We start from the raw sequence: 11,692 nt of genomic DNA, 5'->3' as shown, positions 1-11,692 counted from the left end.
ATATGAAACGGAATCCTGGAGTAAGGGCAGTGAACAGAGGCAGACAACAATCCTGCAAAATCCAGCAAATGAGGAGAAGGTTTCACAAAACCGCAAAGATAGAACTTAGTGTTTTTATCAGCATTGATGAAGTAGTATCCAGAAGAATGGATGGTGTACGCCAGTCCTTTGGGTCTATCAGTTTGTTGCCAAACCAGTTCTCCTGGCAGGGCATTTGGCAGCACTCTTTTCAACATCTGCTTGCCAAGATATTCATTGACATGGTCCTTTGTTAAGTCACTGGAGCTTTGGTCTCTGTGTCCCAAAAGCAACAGAGCTTTCTGTCTGATGTTCAAATGCATAACTGCACAGATCTAAACCACTTTCCCTCACCTTTGCACATTTCCAAACTCTCCCAGTTTTTGCCAGGAAAAGTTATCAAAAATGCATTGTTGCCAAATCTGTTTGGGAGAGAGCAGGCAAATAAGAAGGGAATTTCACCAAAGAGCCCAGCAGTCCTTGGAGAAGGAAAACTTGAAGGTATACACTTTTGCTGTGAGTGTACCCACAGCCAGGAGTAAAAGGTGCCATGCTGGCTCTGGTCCTGCTGCCCTCAGATCCTTTCCCCATCTTCCCCTGCTCTCCTCATCAGGGCAGCCTGCATCTCCTAGCTCCACTGCATTCCAGCTGGCATCAGCCAAAAGGAGGCGCTGAGGGCAAGATGGAGGGCAGGGATGGGTAGTTAGGACATTTCTTCCCTTGACTCAACCTGTGACCATGTCTCCTCTAGGGCTCCATCTCCCACCATGCTGGCTTATCACTGTTCCAGCCTTCGTAATGTGTAGCCCTCAGATTCTGAGCAATGCCCCTTCCCTCTGTCCACATCCCCCAATTTAAGAGTGAAGAAGTTTCCTGTTGTTGCTAAACTCTGGGTTACTTTATCATTTTCTATTTGGTTTCTCAGCAATTCCATTCTCAGTGTGACCAACTCCCTGCATTAAATTCTGTCTCTGAGAAATACTTACAGTGGTGTGCCAATGGGTTACTCTGTGTGTGTGTGTGTGTGTGTGTGTGTGTGTGTGTGTGTGTGTGCCTGCAGTATTGGGGATTGAACTCAGAGTCCTTGCACTGAGCTCAGCCTTTAAATTTTTTTTTTTAATTTTGAGACAGGGCCTCACTAAGTTTCTCAGTTGCTCAGGCAGAGTTCACAACTGAGATTCTCCTACCTCAGTCTCCTTGTGTGTTTTTTGACTGATATAGGCATTTGGTTTTAAGTCAGAAGACCTATGCTCATATCTGAACCTTAATACTGCCTAGAACTGGGTATTTTATAACTTTTTTAAGCTCCTATTTTTTCAATTTGAAAATGGCACTAATGATGTCCACTGAGTTGCTAAGAACTTTAAACGAACTCTCTGGGCATGGTGGCACTCACTTGGAATCCCAGCACTCTGGAAGGCTGGGGCAGAAGGATTTCAAGTTCAAGCCCAGTCTAGACAACTTAGTGAGACCTTGACTCAAAATTTTAAAAACTTAAAAAGGGCCACTGGGGATATGAGGCACTGGGTTCATTCCCCATTACCTCAAATAAAAAGTTTAGATGAGTTAGATGAACTGATATATGAAAGAACATACATTCATAGAATTCTAACCAACCTAAGCAAGTATCACTACACTATCAGTAATGCTATCATTAAGTTTTTGGCCTATGGTTAACATTTTTATAAAATGATTCATTTTACAAATATAATATTTGCTCTTTCCTACCCACTTATCTCTAAGGGCATTTCATGAGATATTTTAAAGTGAATATTTCCCTTTCTTTTCAAAAATGTTTACCATGTAAATACACAGCTAGGCCAAGGTAGGATTGCTAAGTTCTGTTGGAACAAGCCTCAGGTAAACACAGGGTATCACGTAATGGATGTGTGAGGCAAGACTGGGAAGTATTTGGAAAAGGAGTGAGGAGCATTCACCTGGGCTATCGATATTCCTTGTAGGTAATAAAAAGCTCGAGTTCTGCTTGCCTGCCTCAGACAGTTGTTTGGAATCCCTCCAGATTAGGATAGGAAAAGGTGAGTTTAAAAGAAAGAATTACCCCAAACTGCCCAGTGGCCCCTGAGATGACTTCAGCTTGTTTGCCTATGGCTCATCAAAAAGAAGTAGTCCACCAGAACCCAACACCCAGGGCCTAGGCAGACATTTTTCACGGGATGTGGCTTCAGCTACAAAGTTCCTTCCTAATGGCATGTCCATGCAGTCTCCCACAAGTATGCTAAAACCTACACCAGGGAAAAAATATTTTATTCTGCAATCAAGGACTCCAAACTCTACAGGACTTGTCTGATCTGTGACTGCTGATCTTGGCTGTTTTGTCTAGGAACAGGATCTTCGATGAGAGGATGTGTGCTATCCAGAGAGGAGAACGGCATCCCCCAAAAGAGCAAGGATGTAGAAGAAAAGGGCTGGGGGTACCAAAACTGAGCACATACATCACAGTGTCGCCAAAGATTCCCACCGTTATGATCAAACAAGAGGAGAAGGCTCACAAGAATGAGTTCGGGATCAGAAGGTAAAATTATCAGAGCTTTTGAAAGATGAACAAATGGCATTCCCTCGTATTGTGGAAAGATGGCCATGTAGAATTAATCCAAGAGTCCTCCAGGACCTCTCCTGTCCTTCATTCAAGAGCCACTGTCTCATTTAATGTTTCTATGGCTTGTGAAGATAGGTCTCATTCTTCAGCCTCACTTTTCAGATGAGCAAACACAGGCCTACAAGTTCAACAACTGAGCGAACCACATTTCAAGCCTAGGTCGCCCAATTCACCAGTGAGTGCATTCTCCTGCCGCGTTGTGCCCTCCTGGTTGGTGAGGACTTTAAAATCATAGGAAGCTCTTCCTACCTGCCATTCTCCTCCCTTCCAGGTTAAGAAGGAAAGTCCATGCTTCTGAAACTGTGCTGTGCCTACAGAATCCCTTGGAAATCTTGTTAAAACGCAGATCTGAATGAAGTAGATCTGGGGTAGAGCCTGAGATCCTGCATTTCTCACACACTCCTAGAAGATGCCAGGGATCTCACTTTGAATAGCTATAGCATACATCCCCATATGTCCCCTACCGTTCTTCATTAATTCAGCCAGTCACTCATCTGAAACGTACTGAGTTTATTAAGCACCTACTATGCTCCAGGCATGGTGCTGGGAGCTAAGCATGCAGCAGTGGACAAGCACACAAACCCCCCCCTTTTTTTTTTGGAGTTTCACTGTAGTGGAAAGATACAGAAATGTGGAAGCAAGCACCTGTAATGGCAGTTCTGAATTAAGCTATCAGTACTCCATAAAGATTCAGTGGCCCACCTGCTATGTATAAATCAAAGTATGAAATGAAAGGATATATAGTGTCCGGGATTTGCTTCCAAATAACGTGTGAGGGAAAGCTGGTGAGGGTACAGGTGAGACAGAACTGGTTGCACATCAGTAGTAATTGAAGCCAGTTAATGGGTAGCTAAGGGAGGTTCATCATACTGCTCTGTTTGCTATACATTTGACATTTTCTAGAATTAAAAAAAAAGTGTTTCAAGTATGTAAGTGGTTGGAAATAATTCCTGCCCTCAAAGAATTTACAAGCTCTAAGGCAGCCTATCAGGGATACTTAATCTACAGTTTAGGGGCTCTGGGAACTTGGATGGAAAGTTTTAATTTTAGTTTTATTCATCACTAACCCAAATGTAGCCTTTCTCTCAGTTATGAATGAAGGCAACAAATCACGGTAGCATTAGCAGAACCTGTTACCTTGTCACCAATAAAACCACAAATATTTTCATATCACAGCAAAAGTTGTTGCAGATATTTGGAAATATCACAACTTTAAACCTTCAACTGGATCTTGACTGGGTTAATAAGAAGCATGTAGTTTGCTATATCATAAATTCATATTTTCCTAACCGCAGGCCCTTTACAACTCTATGTGTTTCAATGTACCCACCTTCAGACCTGCATAGAAAAAGTTAGGAATGCCAGTTCTAAATTCTCGGATCTAGATCAGGCTTCTACGACATAGAGCAACCACATACCTCGCCATCTGCCAGGTACCTCTGTCATGCTCCTGTACCCCATATTTTCTCTCCCTGAAAAATTGTGGACCCTTCAGCTCTCTGGTCCCAGGTTAACCTGACCAGAGCCCTCACTCTTGGGCCAAAAGAAGCTGGAAGCATTTGAAAGTTTCCAACGTCTTGGTGACAAGCCCCAACTCTAGTATGAAAAAGAACACCACAATGGGTTAAGAACTGATGGGCAACGGGCCAAATAAAATGCAGCACTCTTCTCTGCTTGTCCTTTCTGGATCATTTGTGCCTTATCTCTGGGAATCTCGGCCTGTAGCGGAAACTCCTGAGTGACAGTTGTGTAGCTATCAGATTCTGACAGGAGAGAGGCTGGGAGAGGAGATGGAGGGCTGGCAAGTGGGATGCTGGCAGAATACAGGAGAGGAAAAACCTGCTTCTATAATAGGGTTTTTGTTGGCTTGCAGATTTCTTCAAACTGGTTGCAAGGATGGTGGCGTGTAGGGTATTGGCTCAACTGCCCAGCTTGAAAAGGCAGCAAGCACAAGGTTATGGCCAGAGCTGTCAAGCTGCACTTTATTTGGGGGTTGAGAATTTCAGACTCCCTTGAGCTCCCCACTCTGGCGGCTTCGGAATAAAATGTTGCTAACAAACAGATACTATTAACATTTTGACTCCCAACTAAGCCACTAGCAGCTCCACACAACCTCAAGGTCCTCAAGGCAATGCTTTCTCCCAGGTAGCAAGAGACAGCTTTGTGGCTTGGGTACACCTGTTAACGCCGCCCAAAGTGCCCCTTTCACTTCCCCTTGCCTTTCATCGTGGCCTAAAATTACAGCTATTGAGCTGGCCTCACCCTTCTGAGTCTGTAACCAGACACCATGGGACAGCCAATTCTGTCCCTGTGCTCCACAGAGGAAGAAAGCAAGGGCGGGTATGCTAGGGAGGGAAGGGGACACTTGGGGACATGCCATGTCATGAGAAACTAGAGACCGTGAGACCATGAGAGACCGTGAGAACTGGAGTGCAGCTCTATGGCCATGGCATCACTCCCATACCAAGGAGCCAAGGGTGCAAAGCCCAAAAATAAATAACTCCAGTAAAAGGCTGCCCTGGAGGACAAAAGTCCTAAATTAGAAGCCTCCCAAAGACAAAAGGCAGAATTATGAAGAAGAAGAAAATTCCTTGGATCGCTACTGAGTTGTTCATCCTTTACAGAGCAGGAATTCCTGTTCGCAGGAGCATCCAGGCCTCCATGGTGGCTCAGCCACTTCCCAGCTGTGTGACTCAGGCAAGACCCTCAACCTCTGGAACCTCAGTGCTCCCACACATAATAAATGGAAAAAGCAAGACCTACCTCACCTAGGCTTCCATAAAAATTAAATGATACAGTTGGGCTAGCACTTCACAAACATCAAAGTGCTCCAAAGCCATGTCGCATGATTCCTGCTACCTAGAGTGGGACAGCAGAGTGCTTCAGAGACAAGGCATTGGGATTGGACCAGCTGGATGTTCCACCACCTCCCAGATGTGCATCCTCTGGCAAATGCTGCAGTTATCTGTGCCACAGTTTTCTTCTCTATCATAGAGCTTAAAAATAGCAGCACCCACCTCACTGGGCTGTCCTTACGGCTAAATGAATTTATCCATGTAAAATGCTTCAGGCAGTAGCAGGCACAGAGTCACATGGGAGACAGGGCAATTATTCTATTTGCTGTTTATTTAGCATTGTTGTTGCTGCTTACTGTTCGAAGATCACCCATTTCCCTCCTGATCCTACTCATTGCTTTTGGGCTTGGCCGTTTCACTTGCTTTGTCCAGTGGGATGTCGGCCAATATGATGTGAGCTGAAGCTAAAAATGTGCTTGTACTGTGGAGCCTGCCCTCCTGTGCCTGCACCATTGCATCAGATGGAACACGCCCTAGGGGCCCACTGTCCCAGAAGGTTGAAAGCCACATGGAGCAGACTGGAGCCAAACCCAAAGACTGGGGCCAAGCCCGGCTTAGATTAGTCAACATGCAGACTTACTGTTTGCACCAGAGTCACCACAGCTGATCTGCAAAACTCAAGACATAATGCTAGATATGTGCCATGGAGTTTTGGAGTTATGTGTTATGCAGCAATAGCTAACTGACAATTATTATTACCCACCCCACCCCCCAGTGTAGCTCATACGTCAGAGTTCTCGTGGTAAATTTTAAAATGCATTCAATTCCATTTTGGACAACTCTCATTACAAAAGAAGAAATGTGAGGAAAACACCTGTCTTTCATTGTAGGACTTATTAAACAAGCATGTACTCATTCATTTTACCACCATTTACTGAGCACCTACTACATGCAGGTAATGCACTAGATATTGAGGTAACATATGCTTCAGAACTATCTGCTTTTAATTCCTGCAGCTAAATCATCTTCCACTGCCTTCATGTGCCTAATATGACGATTCTTAGAAAGTTGAATCCTTCCCTATGCTGCATTAGTCTTGGCCAGGAGACGAAGGCTTGTATGCTATGACCACTAATGGGATTCACCGAAGTCTTGAGCCAACCATGTGTCTGCTCAGTAGGACAGCTGTCAGTGCCCGGGACACTCTCAGCCCTATAGAAAGTTCAACAGCCTCCAAACTGCCACTGACGATCCGAATCCAAAGCACTGCCATCTCTTTCCTGGATAAAACCCAGCACACACCTAGGATCTGAAAGGCAGTAAGTTGCATCTCTTCCCCCTCTGGCTAAAGCAGTCACAGTCTTTAACAGCCGACTGCTTTTCCAGAGCTTGGGGAAATTGAAAAGCAGTTCATCTGGAAACCCTTTCTGTAGGTGATACTATTTAGAACCTGGCAGGAACACGGATCACGGGCTGGGCTGCTATTTTATCAGCCCTTCCATGTAGGCCATCTGAGAGTCTATTATCCATCCTGGGCCAACTGGCAAAACTCCAGGGCCGCACAATTCAGAGTCCCAGGGCACCTCAGAAGCTGTTTTATCCACACTGCCCTCCATGACCTCAGCCTCAACTCTGGGGATAAAGAAAGGGTTTAGTCTGCAGATTATTCCATTTGGACTCCACTGCAAGCCGTGAAATAATGGATCTCATGTGCGGAATGTTTACAACTCTCTAGAAGACATTTCTTTTCTTCTATGCAACACAAAACATGGTGATATAAAAATATTGACGGGTGTTTATTTTTTCCAAGTGCTCACTTGGTTTCTGGAAATGTAAAATGTGTGTTTGAATTTATGCACATAGGATTGGGATTGGTAATATGTGGGTAACCTGGGGACCTACCATAGCATAGTTACCTTAAGCTTTCAATTGGCCATAAATTTATTTTTCTTTTTTTTTTTGGTTTTTTGAGACAGGGTCTCACTATGTAGTTGAGACTGACCTGGAACTCACTTATGTAGCCCAGGCTGGTCTCGAACTCACAGTGATCCTCCTGCCTCAACCTTCTGAGTGCTGGGATTACAGGTGTGCGCCACCATACCATGCCCGACCATAAAACTTAATTTTTATTTTCTAACAAAATTTTTCTTGAAAGGAAGGGGTGGCTGCCAATGTGTGCAGTGTGGCACATTCTCATTGCTGGAGCTAAATGGGGCAGAAGGCTTTGTCACACCACTTGTAAGGAAATCACTCTAATCTAATGCTGCTGCCATCCAGTCTTACCAATATTTTTTAGTGCTAGAAATTGGAGCTAGGGTCTGTGTGTGCTAGGCAAGTGCTCTACCACTGAGCTACATGCTCAGCTTAATTGCGTCTTTATAGTTGGTGTTTTTGGTTACCTTACAGCCTCACTTACTTATTTGAGAAAGATGGTCCTCCCAGGACTAGCTAATTCCTAGATACAGAGCCCCCCCTCCAAAAAAAACCCCAAAAACAACAATAACAACAAAAAACTTGGCAGAAGCCTGATTTTCATATGCAAAACAACAATTCCAGAGTCCTACACCCCAGGCCACTCTACTCCTTTGCCCTAATCACCCAGGGCCAGATACCAGACAACTGGGGAAGAGGCCATCAGTCCCACTGCAGGCTGAAATGATTCAAGCTAGCCAATTCTGCTTACCTTACCTCACTCATTCCTTCCAACTGAAGTTCTTGCATAGAGTTTACTACTCCTTTGCTCACTGACCCTGGTGCTCCCCATTTGGCTGCCTCATGGTGTGGCCTGGTCACCTTCTCTCAGGGTCTGTCACCAACAATCTTTGCAATGGAATTCTCTCCTTATCTGTTGGCCTCAGCAGGACTGGATAACAATAATAAAAGTTGGATTTTAAAACAATTCAATGCCCAGGAAAGAGGGGAGACAGTAAGCAAATAAGCCAGACTTTACGTTACCAAGGCAATTGGTTTCTCAAATTCTGAGGTGGTTGTTCAAATCCTCTGGAGGGGTTTGGACTAGAAACACATGAGGAGGAAAGGAGTAAGTTCCAAGTAAATGCTTAACAACTGTCTTTTCAAATAAAAATACCTTGGTTAACTGTGTTTGGGTATTCCATGATGTAAACAGTCCTACCACGGAGATTTCAAGGTACCAGTATGACAAGAAATGCACACAATTGGCTCCTGCAAGCCTTTTACATGTTGGCTCTGGTGCACCAAAGGACAGGATCTATGCCATCTGCTGGGGAGGGAGGTGCCACCACCAACTCTGTCAAGGGAATTCCAAAAATGTGACTGTGGAGATTTAAGAGCAAAACAACTGCTTGGTATTCCCCTCAAATGGGCTTTCTTTCTCCTTTGAGAACTATGGAAAGCTCAAGAAAGAGTACTCTTGCCAAGGCCCTTTCAAAGACTACAAGCATCCCTCCCATCAACATCCTTTAGGGCAAAATGTAGCTCGGGAGCACTCACGGAGTGGGGCAGGCAGCCTAGGCCCTGGTGTAACAAAGCCCTGACTTGGACTGTGAGCTCCACTGCTCTGTGACTTCGGGTGAGTTAGCGTGACTCCATACCTTAGTATCCTTGTCTGTAAAATGGGAATAACAATGACAATATTTCAAAGTTATGAAAAGGGCGAAGAACGACGAAGTACAGGGCTTAGCAGAAAACTTGACCTAGATAAAGTTCTGAACCCAGTCAAGGGACCCATGGATGGATGTTTTTCATTAATTTGTAACTGAAATTTAATATTTCCTTCTATTATAAGTGAAAGTACTATAAAAAATCACAGTGGTATTAGTAGGATTTGTGAGTCTGTCAACAATAAAAATCACAGATATCCTCATATCACATCATAGTTGATATCCTGCCATATTATTTATATCACTACTACTTCAAATTATGGTGGGTGTTGGAGTCATCACTAACCCTTGTTGTTTTATGTAGTAATAAAGATCCACACCTCTATTGCAATATCATACTTTTAAAAATATTTTGATAACTGTATTTCAATATACTAGGCTTCTGTTGTAATCTTACATACTATATTTTATGCATTGGGAAACATTATTCTAAGAAGTATATTTAGGTTTCATCAGATAGCCCAATAAACATCGATAATCCCTCAATTTGTTCAAAATGAATAGCTTATTATTATGATTACTTTTTCTTATTATTTATGATTACTTTTGTTCTTATTATTCTTACGGCTTGAGCTATTAGCAGCCTTGCCTGGGTGTGAGCCCCCTGGAAAACACCTCAGTCCCTTGTGTCCACAAGCTGTCAGAATATCAAGACAGCTGTTCTCATTCCCAGCCTCTGGTAACCACTGTTCTACCCTCTACTTCTATGAGTTATGTATGCAATTATTATGTGTTAATTAAACATAAAATAAATCTTAAAAGTAAAAAATTACGAACAAAAGAAAACTATTGAAAAGTGGGGCCAGGCTTGCTGCCCGGTACCCTCTTTTACCCCTTGGGAATCTCAGCTATGGTTCAGTCGGCCCCAGACATACTGCTGCAGTGGCAACAGATGGATCTCCAGATCCATACCCACTGACTTGGTGTTCCTTGAAGTATTTTTATGTTCTGACCCCTGTAGAAAGCTTCTCCTGCTGCTCCTGGAGCCCTACAGACACAGCTACTGCATGTCCTCAACAAGAACCAAATTCTAATATTCTGCCCTGATCTATGCTTCAGAAAACCTAGACATGGCACCTTCGGCCATAGAAGATTTCATAGGAGATAGACCAAACACCCTTGGAGCCGCTGCATCTTCATCGGTGAGCTGTTTGGGAGCTTGGAAAGATATTTAGAGAGAGTAAATAATTTTGTTGGTTAGGCCCGAGCACTGTGGAGGAAGAGAGGCTTAATTTGTATTGAAGGACTATAGATAAATTGACACTTGGGCAATTCATACTTTGTCTTGTAGCTGAGGCATCTGAAGAGCTCCCTATTAATCCCTGAGTTGTCTCTTGTCTCTCCCAAGTGGAACAAATGGAAGCCCAAAAGCTGGCAGCAGAATGTCACTATAGGTGCTCCCCTGACCTCTGCTAGGCCACTCCCAATCTATAATGAAGCAGCTCTTTCCTTCCTTTCTGCAAATTTCTGAGTTCAGTATTATTATTATCTTCATCTTAGAGAAGACAAAATTAGTACCAAGCTAGTTGCCCAAGGTCACAGGCATAGTAAGTGGCAGAAGCAGGAATTGAACCCAGTGAAACTCCAAAGCCTATATTCTTAGCCACTATTTGAAATGGATGCATTCTCAACTACACAAACTGAAGAGCTCACTGGATGATTAGGTATATGTAAAGCAGTATTGTGGGTACTGGTGACTTGTAACTCTGGACGACTCTCAGGCTGTGGTCAGCTCATCAGCCTTGGATATTAAATCTGATGAGATGGAACTGCTGGTTGATTTGACAGTTGGGAAGCAAGGGATGCTGTGTCAGTTGAGTTACTATGATAAAGGTATTAGCTGCACAAACAGTCTTTCCTACTGTCTTGTCATCCTTTCTGTCTCTCAGAGGTTGTGTCAGGAAGGATCATTTCAGATGAACTCTAAGCTGCCCTGCATACCCCAGAGACCTATTCCTAGATGTAATATCAGGCTTCCTGCTTTTAGCTTTGGCAGAACTCTTCAACCTTTGTCTCCCATATAATTTCCAAACAAACCAAGAATGTTCATCAGAATGTTCAACCTTTGAGTTCCCCATTCTGAAACTGATATATTCTTTAAGATTCCCAGGCCAGATAGAAGCACTGTCAGTAATTCTTTCATAATTTCACATGGCACTTTTGAGGGTAAGAATGCCTTGTAATTATTTCCATAAGCTTTTGTGAATGGTAGCATCTATTTTGCTTGACATAATCGTGCACTCAGAACCAGCAGTATACTAGTATGATTACTGTTTAACAACCAATATATTACGGGGACAAACAAGCCCTGACTTGTCATTCTTGCTGATATCTGTGGTGTAGATACTCCCACCATGGCTGACTTCACACCAGCTACCAACATGAATATAAGAGATGAACACAACTGACTCATGAGAACAAGCTGCTCAACATATCACAGCCCAGAACCTAGTACCAAACATGTTATGAAAAAGCTCATCTTTCAATAGTCCTCAGATATCAAAAACTTACTAGGAGTCTGGGATAAGTAACGTAATTAAAGGTATTTGAGACCTAGCTGAGCAGCAAGATCTTGGGCGTTGATAGCATTGTGCTTTTGCTATTTGAAGCCAGACTCGAGG

The sequence above is a fragment of the Fukomys damarensis genome, unplaced genomic scaffold, assembly GCF_012274545.1.
Source record: "Fukomys damarensis isolate Sample0158 unplaced genomic scaffold, DMR_v1.0_HiC HiC_scaffold_39, whole genome shotgun sequence".
Taxonomy (NCBI): Eukaryota; Metazoa; Chordata; class Mammalia; order Rodentia; family Bathyergidae; genus Fukomys; species Fukomys damarensis.
This window is presented reverse-complemented; position numbering follows the sequence as displayed.